The sequence below is a fragment of the Haliaeetus leucocephalus genome, unplaced genomic scaffold (assembly GCF_000737465.1).
Source record: "Haliaeetus leucocephalus isolate CR32 unplaced genomic scaffold, Haliaeetus_leucocephalus-4.0 Scaffold148, whole genome shotgun sequence".
Lineage (NCBI taxonomy): Eukaryota > Metazoa > Chordata > Aves > Accipitriformes > Accipitridae > Haliaeetus > Haliaeetus leucocephalus.
Genome location: NW_010972584.1, coordinates 406,163 through 417,274, shown reverse-complemented (window position 1 = coordinate 417,274; position 11,112 = coordinate 406,163).

The following is an 11,112-nucleotide window of genomic DNA, read 5'->3' as shown; positions in this document are numbered from 1 at the left end:
GGGGGGTGGTGTGGGGGGGGGGTGTGTGGGGGGGGGGGGGGGTAAGATTTCATACTCTGGGCACCATGGGGCCGGAGGGGGAGGATGTGGGTGCTTGCAGCCCTGTTTCGGGGGAGCTGGCAGTCATCAGGAGTGCCTTGGTGTAGGCGGCACTGGTGGTGACAGCACGACGCTGGGCTGACTTTGTGCCCAGCAGTCCACCGGTTGCCCTGGTCCCAGCAGTCACCCTATGCCCTCCTCTCCCTCCCCTTCCATGGGTGACCTGCAGGATTAAGGCTCCGGGCTGTCATCTAGAGTCACCGTTTCACGGCACGTTTCACGGCACGGCGCTGAATTTTTCCTTTGGAGACAAAGTCCCCTGAAAGGTCTTGCCAGAGACTGAGCAGCACAGGGAAAAGACAAATCCCTCCTGTTTGAGACATGCGGGTATGGGAGGGAATTGTTTATCCGTGAAAGCACCAATTTCCTCCCGACAATGCCTATTTGCTGCGATGCCGCAAATAGTGTAAACCAGCCCAAATTTCAGAGGGGGGAAGGGCCCCGGCAGTGGATTTATCAGGCCACAGATTGTCTCCTGAGAGGGAAGAGCACGCGGAACTCGAGTTCTCCGGAGATCCTGCGGCACTAAGAGCAGCCCCGCGTGCTGCCTCCCTGCCCGGCGCAGCCCGCCATGTGCTCCGCCGCTTCCACAGGCCCCGATTGTGTCCCGGCTAATCCCCACACACCATTTGCAGCCTAGTGCCTTCTTCAGTTACACTGCGGGGCTGGCGGGGCCGTGGGCAGGAGGTGAAATGGTGGCCCCCAGCAGCTGGGGGACCTCAAGGGAAAGGAGCAAGGGGGGGAGGAGAGGGGCTGCACTCTGGTGTCAGCATTCAGCCGCAGTGACCCTCCCCACCGGGGGACAGAAACGCTGTGCTAGACCTCACCGTGAGAGGGAATAGCCTTGGGGAGCTGAGACCCCCCCTCCATGGGGCTGGCGTTGCCCAAGGGTCCCAAGCCCTGGCTCCCAGAGCCGAGCCCCACGCTCTTGAGACTGTCCTGCCTCCCCCCTGCCCCGCAGAAGCCCTGGGTGCGGGTGGTCCCCTCTCTGCCTGGGACGGCAGGTACCCCTCTGCCAGTCTGGGAGCTGGGAGAAAGGAGTCTCACCCCAGCAAAGAAACTGGCGGGGGCAAAGCCAGGCAAGGAGGTCCAGCAGACAGGACTGCCGTGCCCTGCCGTCAGGGAGTCTCCTCGTCTCCCACGGCTCAACCCGGGTGCCCGTCCCCACACGGGCATCCGCAGGTTAGTCGGGTGCACGCCGCGCGGTCTGTGCCGTGCAAACGCGGGGCCACTTGTGCAGGGAGCGTGCACGGCTGGAGGGGTTGGGCGCGTGCCTGGGTGTGCACCCCGGCCTGTGGCTGTCCCTCTTCCTAAAGCGCTGCCTGTCGCCCTTCCTGCCCACGCAGGCACAAAAACCCTCCCTGCTTGCCCCAGGGCTTTGGTTGTTCCTCTGCATCCCGCGCAGGATGATGGATGCCCCGGCAGCTGCAGGGAGAGACAGCTGTCGTCCTTCTCCAACCAGGAGGACAAAGCCGCTGGGGTGGGCCCTCAGCTCCCTCCCTGCCTTCCTCCAGTGCTGCCTGGCCAGGGCAGGACCAGCGCCGGGAATGCCTGCAGTGGTGAGCTGCTCGTGGGACGGGGACGGAGGCACGGGATGCTCCTGCAGCATGACGCAAGTTGGGACCACGAAAGCCAGCGCCAGAGCTCAAGCGGCACCGGGGTGTCCCGGTGTGCCCCGTGCAATGGCAAGGTTTCAATGAACCCCTCAGTAACGCAGGTCACACGTGTCCATGCAGAGCTCCAAAGATCAAGGAGGAGCAGATTTCAGAGGGTTTGAAAGGAGGAATTGGTCAATAGCAGAGCAAGGCTGAGGTTGCTCAGGCTTCGCCCGCATTTCTCTTCAAGGCTGGCCAGCGGGCTCCCTTCCAGCTGGGACATCTCCTACGCTCCTGCCTCCCGAGATTAAAGCCCACAATCACAATTAGCCCCGGATCACCCTTCCTTGCCAACCACCACTGCCGAAGGGTGCCAAGCACCGCGAGCATGGAAGAATGAGTCCCAGCTGCTGCTGGCACACCGTGGCCCTTCGGCCGGGCTGCGCTCGCTCCGTGCCATCGGCACGTCACCCCTGCCAGGCAGGGGGGCTCCTCGCTAACGGGTACCAGGCGATAACGGCGATGGAGCAGGGACAGCTCTGTGGTCTGGGTGGTATCAGGGGACTTCGCTGCCTGTGGTGACACTTCAGAGCATGAGCGCTTTCCCCCCTTTTTTACTTCTTACGTGTGCTGATGTGCAAACATTCCTGGTCCCTGAGACCTGGCATGTCACATTAAGCACATGCCAGCTGTGCCACTGCACAAACATGGACGTTTCGTAGCCTCTGCAGCTGGTTTTTCTCCTCTCCTGTCACACGGACAAAGCAGTGTCCATCCTGGGCTGTGAACCCACCCGTCATTGCTGTCCCGGACCCCAGCAGAGCCCCCCTGTCTCTGCTCTTCTGTGCAGACAGGAGTTTTCTCTCTGCCTGGGGCCGTGGTAGGTGGGAGCCAAGCTCAGCTCCTTATCTCTGGGGGTTGGGTAAACCTTTAGGTTTGGAAAGGCAAATAGGGCACCTTCTCTAACAGTGTTCATCTCCCTGAAGTTTCAGTAGCTTAAGGCACGCTCCAGTTGGGACCACATGCTCTAAAAGCAAATGGGGAATTACCAAGCCCAAGGCTGGCCAGGTTATTAATAACTGTTTATGAAAGGATAAGGAGCTGGCTTCACTTATCCTCCTGCTAATCCCTTTCTCGGGGGGCCGCTGCCTCAGCCCCTACCTTTCCCTTCCTACCAAGGGAGAGAGGTGAAGCCTGCTCTGGTTTGGATCTCAGGCGTTGGGCTGGGAAGGTGGCCCAGCAGCCGGGCTTGTCTCACTGCACCGTGACAGGCACGGTGATGGGCTGGATTGGCCCATGCTCTTAGGCAGCAGGTCCCACGGGGCTTTTTGGTGTTCCTGAACGTGCTGCTTGAGCCAAGTAGTGCCAGTTGAGTAACCTCCACCATTCCTGCCTTTAATTCACCCCAAGGGCATCCAGCACCAGGGAGGTAGCGAGTCCAATGTGCAGAGAAAGCCGGATGGAGACGCAGCGCAACTGCACCTTGCAAGTCTCTTCTCACCTAAAATGCTGCCAGAATACAGGCAGCTTCCAGTGCCACCAAACTGTTGAGTCTGGGCAAATACACCGTGGGGAAAACCTGGGCAGGCAGGGACTTCTTGGGACTCTGCACACCCTCTGGCGCTCTCCTTGCCATACCAGTACCGCATTTCCCCACCTCCATTCACAGCTTTCGTGCCTGCGTCCCCAGCACAGGGCAGCGCTAAGGTCCTGCTGCCAAGCCCCAGCTCAGGCAAGCACCCGCGGGATGCTGCCCAGGCCAGGGCTCCTGGAGCAGGGTAGCTGGCAGCAGCGCAGAGGCAAATTCGGAGGAAAAAGGCTGGGGTCCTCCCCAGACAAAGCAGAGGGTCAGGGAGGTGGGTCATGCATGGAGCAATCCCGTCTCATGCTGGGCAGCAGCCGTGCAGCTCATCTCAGCCCAGTCAGGGTTGACTTGGCATATTAAACTCCAGATTAACTTGGTGTATTAAACCCTGGATTGACTTGGCATATTAAACTCCCAACCTGCCTCCTAATGCAATTGAGAAGCTTAAAATTCTTTCACGTTTGGGAAGGGGCTTGCCACTCTCTGATGTTGTGTTAGATAAAAAGTACCCAAATAAGGTAGCGAAGAGGCTCTGTGCTGCCCGCTCCGCTGCCAGGCCAGCTCCCCAAAGCCTCAGGAGTCCCCAGAGGCAGCGTCCGCATTCCTCAGAGCCATTTATACCACGATGCCGCCCGCCGGCTGAAACCCACCCTTGTCACCTGTCCGCCACATGGCCTGACATTCAAAACAGCCCTCGGCAGGCTCGGGGAGCTCTGCCTCGCTCAGGACCTGTTTTCTGGGCTTCAGACTTTGCAGGCTGGGTCTGCGTGAATCACGCACGTGCTAAAACCTGGCAGGGGCTCCAAGGCCAGGAGTCAGCATGGACTCTAGCCAGGGACGGGTTTGCTAATGCTTCTTGCCCCAGGCTGGCTGAAAAGCCTCTGCTGGGGAGAGGGGCTGGGTGACACCCAGGGTTTTCATACAGAACTTGCCAGCTCTGGGTCACCAGCTCAAACCTGGGCAGGCTCAGCCATCACCTAGTGTCATGGGCTGCTGGAAAAGAAGTAGTGGGCTTGGTCAGGGTCCTGGCAGGCACGTACCAACACCCTAGGGAGCCTCTCTGAAGTATCCCAGCAAAGAGCCAAGGGCTGGAGACAGCTCTGTCCCCGGGTGGGTCTCATGAGAGAACCAGCCCTGGGGAGCGCAGAAGCATCCCTGCTGCCTGGACAGGCAGGCTGCAGTCTTTTCCAGCACCCCCAAGCCAGAGCATCTCGCTACTTTAAGGTGCCAAGGCATTTTTTCAGCAAACCCGCACAATTTGTAACACGCGTTTTACTTCATTCACAGCGGGATTGTTGCTTCCCACCTCCAGACCTACTGGGCAGGGATGCTCAGCCCCTCTGGGAGAGCTGTTGGCTTTGCTGCATTTCCCCAGTTCTGATCCCAGGGCCATTCCGGGTGGGAGCTGGCTGTGAAGCACCTGCTCCGCTGCTCAGTGACCCGGCCCATCCGCTTCACCATTGCCAGCCAGCGACACGGCTGCCGGTCACGCTCCCGGGGCCTCTCGCTGTGCCAGCCGGGGCTGCCCGCCTCCCCCGATACTTGAAAGCTCTGGAGTGTTTTCTTTTCATCAACAGGAGCCCTGCTCTCTGCTCTCCCCGGCCCGCTGCGCTAATTGGAACAGGCTGGACAGGCGTGGGGGGCTTTGCCGGAGAAAGTATTTTAATGAGGATGGAGGGTGCCTGTACTGTTATCTGCTTCTTCTCAGAGTCTCTTGGCTGGGCTCCTCGGTAATTACAGCCTGGATCGCCGGGTAAGCTCTCTGGCTTGCGAGCCTCGGACCCCTGCAGAGCACCACGCTCCCGCAGCCTCCTCAGCCGGCCGCCCTTTGCTCCGGCACGCTGCTCGGGGAGAAAGGGGACACAGCTTCGCCCGGCCACGAGCTCCCGAGGGGCTGAGCGACCTCGCCGTCCCCAGCCCAGCAGCTCTGCTGTGGCAAAAAAGGGAGCTGTCTGGAGCAAGGCTGCAACTTCTGCGCAGGGTATTTCTTAGGATCAGCGACCGGCAGAGACGCCGCAGATGGATGCGGGGCCGTTCGCCCCAGCTGGCTGCTCGTTCGTTCTTCCCCAGGAGACGCCAGGTCAGCTCCAGGCTGAGCTGAAGATGAAGGCACATCTGTCAGGGGTTGGGGCAGGTCAGTCGCTGGGCGGCTGCCGTAGCTTTTGTGCGAGGGGAACCAGGGCAACCGCTGGCAGCGGCACGCTCTGAGGCAGACAGCTCTGCTCCTTGCAAGCATTTAACCAGCAAGCCAAAACAGAGATAACCCAGCCCGGCGCATGGTCACAAGTGGAGGCACCTCCTCACGGCACGGCTCCCTGTGCCAGCATCCCCAGCGGGCCAGCGCAGCCCAGAAGCAACCACCACCGTGCACCATCCCCAGGACACAGCCCTCCTGTCCAACCCCAATTTCACATGAAGGCCTCTCAGTCCTCCGCGTACTCATCTGCACAGCTTCCAGCCACGGAAGGCCACCGTGGCTGTCGTTATTCCAGTGTGGAGCTGAGGCACAGATGGACTAAGTGCCCTGCCCATGGCCAAACGGGAACCGTAGCAGGGCAGGGATTGACCCCAAGTGTCCCATCTTCCTCCAAACAGCAGTTCGTCCTCCTGCAGCACAAACCAGCTCAACATTAAGCCTGACTCTACCACCGCCCGTGCACAAGATAGCGTCAACCTCCAACACATGGTGGCAGAGCTGTCACCACCTGCCTGGTGGGAACACACACCGTGGGAAGACCAGCTCTTCTCTCAGTGGACAATGGACAGATTGAAACTGAAAGCTTTTTTTTTTGCTTTTTTTTTTTCCTCCACACTACAAAGTGCTCAGGCCAAATTAGCTGACATCAGTTTTCCTCCTGGAAAACGGGGAAATAAACCTGAACTCGACAGTGGGAGAAGCAGAGTAGTTCCTGCGCACAATAAATGGCAGCTCGCCAGCGCGCGAGACAAGAACAATAACCCCACACGGTCGTGTGCTTGTGAACGGCATTGTTTTAGGGAAACCATATCCTGGGCAGGCTCCCAAGTCAACTGGGGCTGACGTTGGTGACAATTGTGCTCCATGCCATGCCATCCCGCTGGCGGAGCCGGGTTGTGCTGGCCCGGAGCGTGTGCGTGGCATGCCTGCAGGCACAGCGGAGCTGGGGGTGGATTGGGGGGTATGTGGGGTCGCTGAGCGTGGAGATGGCAGAGCCCAAATACCCTACAGTGCCCACATCAGGGAATAATAAAGGCTTATATCTGCCGGGAATATGGAGTGCTCTCTCCCAGGTACCACAAAATCACTGTCATTCCTTGGCATCTAGCCACAAGTAGATGCTGGATTATTATGGCTGTGATTTGGGATAATCTAGTCTTCAGGTAGGCAGAATCACTTGGTCCCCCACGCTGTGAGCCCAGCTCTGCAACCTTACGCTGGTCATTTTGCCACTCTATGCTTCAGTTTCCCCAGGCAAAAAGAGTTGGATAAGGTACAGCTGGCTCCTGTGAGCAGGGCAGAAGTGAGAAGTAGGTGGGGAGGCGATGGGTGGCTCGCAGGGGCCAGGGAGGACCAAAGCTGGAGACCCAGTGCAGAACAGGTAACGCTGGTTTTGCCCTCTTTCCCACTGCAGCCTGTCCTTTGCAGCAGCTCCTGGCCACCCGGAGCAAGGTGGAGCGGGATCTCCCGAGCAGACCTCCTCCCAGAGGAATGCTCCTCAGAGAGGGCAGGTGAGGCTGGGAATGGCTCCCATTCCCCATCCAAAAGCCACCGCCAGCTGCCCCCAGGGCCAGGGGGTTACTCAGCTGACTGATGTCTAGGTCTTTGCTTTCAACACCAGGTTCGTAACTGCGTGAGCGAGTGCCTGTAAAGACCCAATTACCCCATGCTCTCGAAGCCGCCTCTTGCTGTAATCCCAGCTGGAGTGGGGATAGACCAAACTTGGAGGAAGAGGCAGCTCCGAGAGTCCAGGAGCCAAGGTTTACAATAAATCTTCATCCTTGCTGTAAACAGCCCCCGAGAGGGTGTCACAGGAGCACAGCAGAGAGCGAGGCAGCCAGAAACCCTCACCGGCGAGAACATCTGCCAGTCCTGCTGGCTCAAGGGCTTGGTTTGGCAAAGAGCATCGTTAGCAGCGAGTCCTGCCGAGGACCCCGGGCTTGGCTCCCGCTCCCTCTGCTTGAGCTCAGTGCTGCTTGGCAGCCCCATGGCCTGGCATCGCCTCTTACCTAGCCAGCCGAGACGGCTCAGAGTGTGGCACCCCCTCCGTGGCCTCCACGCACAAGCACATTGGTATTTGGGAGAACAACTTGCATCCTTGGGGGTTTCCTGTTTAAATCTCAACCTAAGGAACCAGAGCAAACGATCCCTGTCTTGCATCCTTGTGGAATTCGGTGAGATTAGATTAGGGATGAATTCTTCCCATATTTCTTATAGAGCTGATATCTCTACCCTGGCTTTCAGATTGACTTCCCCATCCCCAGCTCATAAATCACAAGGGTGTCTGTGTCTCTGTCGTTTTCAATACCGTTAACTCTGCAGGAGAAATCTATACGTTACAGCAACCCATCATGTCAAGTCAGTGACCCATCGGGGCTGCCAGACCCCCCCTCCATTTGAAGGCTGTGCGAGGCCCAGCCGGAGGAAAGCTGGGACACGCTCCACTTGGCAAAGAGAAAGCTCCCCGCGGCTTGCGCGCGGGTCGCGTGGCCGGCATGTGTGCAGGATAGCTGCAATTCTGCGACCAAATCTCCTAGAGCAGCGCTTTCCCCTCTTCCCTTGGGCACGAGGCTACATCAAAAACCGCTGGTTTCCAGCTTAGCAGAAGTTTCATGCCAGTGCTCAGCGGCCAGATTTATGCACTGATTCCTTATGAGCAATAAATTGCCTAACTAAACATAGCCGTGGCAGCAACCTGAGGCTTACCGAAGCCCAGCTACCCCCTGCCCGTGAGGTGCCTCCTGATGATTTCCAGTGGACAGTGCATCCCTGGACAGGGCTGCCGCATACTTCCAGGAGCTGTAATTCATGCCAGAGGTGGTCTTATATTGAGAATAGGAAGAAATAACCCTCTTTGTCTTAATTTCATTTTGTCAAGTGCTTTGTTATTTGTTTCCAGACATAAATAAACATGGAGTCTTCTCCCTCCCGCCCTCGCCCTGAGCATCACAACTCCAAGTCGCTGGAGGCGTGTGAGGCTCCTGACTCCCAGCCACCCGTCCCCAGGCTCTGCAATGCTTCCAGGCAGAAGGATCATTAGTTAAACAACTCCTTTGGAGAGCACCCGGCATTTCTCAGGCTCTGTTTCTTTTCTGCCTGCTATATTGTATGTCCCGAGGTTTCTGAGAGCTGAGGCATTGCAGAGAGGCAGTCGAAGAAGCACGATTTCCCTGTCCCGACAGATTTCACGCAGCGCGAGCAGGGGACAATTCCCCCCACGGAGGCTCTTTTTTCTCCTCGGACCAAGGCTGTCACAACCGCTTGGAGGCAAATGATTGATTTTTATTTGGGGGGTGGGGGAAATTCAACAAAGCTGTCTTTGAGCAGTGGAAAAGTCCCCAGCATGGGCTAGGCATTTAGTGACAATCGGTCCAATATGGGATTTAGGGCTGTTAAACCTTAGCAGCAAAGCAGAGCATCGAAGTCAAGGAGCCCCAGAAAAGCAGCTCTGGAGACAGAGATCTTTACCGTAGCAATAAAACCTCCCGGAATCCAAGTTAAGGCATTAATAGATATAACCATAAAAAATTATTACCACAAACTTCTCATTGCATGCTATGGCAAACTGAGCGGCAGAATAAGCTCCGCTCTCTCTGTAGGAGCCGGGAAAAGACGAGTCACTCGTGAGCTGCTCCGCACACAGCTATAAAACGCAACGAAGCAGACCGTAAACCCAGACAAGTTTACAGCGGGTCAGACCTGGTTCGGCCGCCCGGGCTGAGCTGCTCCCACTGGGAACCCTACCCCAGTCAGCTCTCCCGGGGAGAGAAACAAGGCAGCCCAGTCCAACCTGGGCTGCCAAGCTTATGAACAATTAAAACCATCTCTCAGCTACTCACCGGCCAAGGAGCCCGCGGGATCTCAGCGGCGATGAGCCCACCCTGCTGCCAGCCCAGTAAGCTCCGGTTCGTTTGCCCCCAGCAAACCCAAAGCACCTGGAAGCTGCAGGGAGGAGCCGGGGGGGTGGAATGGCAGCCGGGGGCAGCCCCTTCATTCATAAAACCAGCCCAGGCTGCTGGAAAACCCTCTGTCCCGTTGCTGCCGGTGTGCTCAGCCCGGGATCCGCGAGCGGCAATTGCCATCTAGCGGTAAATGGATTTATTTTGCTGGGGGTTGCGAGCCTTGCATGAAGTCATAGGAAAGTATTCGGCTTTTTCCCCGGAATATTTCATTCCTGCGACTCAAGGCACACCTAATGGGGGTGGGATAGTAATGCAGCCCATCGGGCGCATCGCTCCTCTTTTTTTTGTTTTGGGGTTTTTTTCCCCTTGTAAATTGGGAAACTGAAACGCAGCGGGGTGGATGGGGACCGGAGGCACACAAGCGCCGGCCCACTACTGTCTGGCAGGGGGGGATTTTGAAAGGAAAGCTCTGGTTCACAAATGACTCAAGAGTGGAATGTTTCGGAAAGGGAAATCTGGGAGGATTTGGGCTCCGATGGCTGTGCACCAGCACAGTGCGTTGGGAGCAGACCCGTGCATCCAAGGACCCAATGTATGTACTATACATTTACAAGGGTTTGGGTTTTTTTACTCCAGACAAACTCCGGGCTGATGCTGTAGCCTGAACGCCCATCAGTGGCTGGGGAGCATGAGGTGCATTCCTGGAGTGCATTTGATTTGGTTTCATCTGAACGGAATCCAGCTGACGCGCTCCCAAGCCTGAGCTCTCCAGAACTGCTCCAGGACACAATCCAAAGTGCAGTAGAGTGGGGAAAGTCGGGAGATTGGTTTCAGAAGTGCACCCCTGAGCCAAATTAATGCGCTGAAGCAGGCACACCCCAACAGGGCTTTGGAGAAAAGGGACTTTGCTGCCTAACCACCCTACACCCGCAGAGCTGCGTGGCCCCTCTCCTAAGCCCCAGCAATAGGAAGGACCCAAGAGAACCGCCCAAGATCCCAGTGGGGCCAGGGAGGGTGTTGGGGCCCTGGGGGCACTAACTGGCCTCATCTGGATACCCACCCACTCACTTGCTGCCTGCTAGGCTGGGGTCTCCATTTAAGCCCAGGCCTGGGCCATGAGCCCCCTCCTGAGTTGTACTGCAGGTAGGTCTGTGCTGCATCCAGACTGCTCTCCTGGATGGATTTCGGGCTGAGGTAGGCAGCCCCATCTCCTGGATGGACCTTGGACCAATGGTACAGGCAGCTTTGTCACCAGCTTGTTGGTGGGACCTGTCACTACCAGCGCGCTGGTCCCACTCGGTGGGTGAGGGGCACCGCCTGCGCTGGGGGGACCCTGCTCTTGCCGCTCCTTCCTTGATGGGAATCCAAACCACCCCAACACAGGCACTCCAGCTCCTCAGACTGAGCCTCTCCTTGCCTCCAGATCAAGCCCGGCATGATGCAATGTGAGGTCACGCAGTACGTAGGCAGAGAGGCGTCCTGCGGCACGGGAGCTGCTCACCAGGGCTGTCTGCCACAGCGCGGTTTGTAAGGTGATGACTGGAGGGGGCTCCAGGGGGTGAGCTTCAAGCTGTTATCCAGCTCCCTGCTGTTTCTGGACCAGCCCATCCTTCCAGCGTGTGTGGGATGGGGACTCTGTCCCCCAGGGGTGTGATGCTCTCGTTCCCCACCTTCTTGCAGCACGCCGAAGCACTCCGCAGGGAAGCGAGGTGCGCTTTATCAGCTGGATGGGAC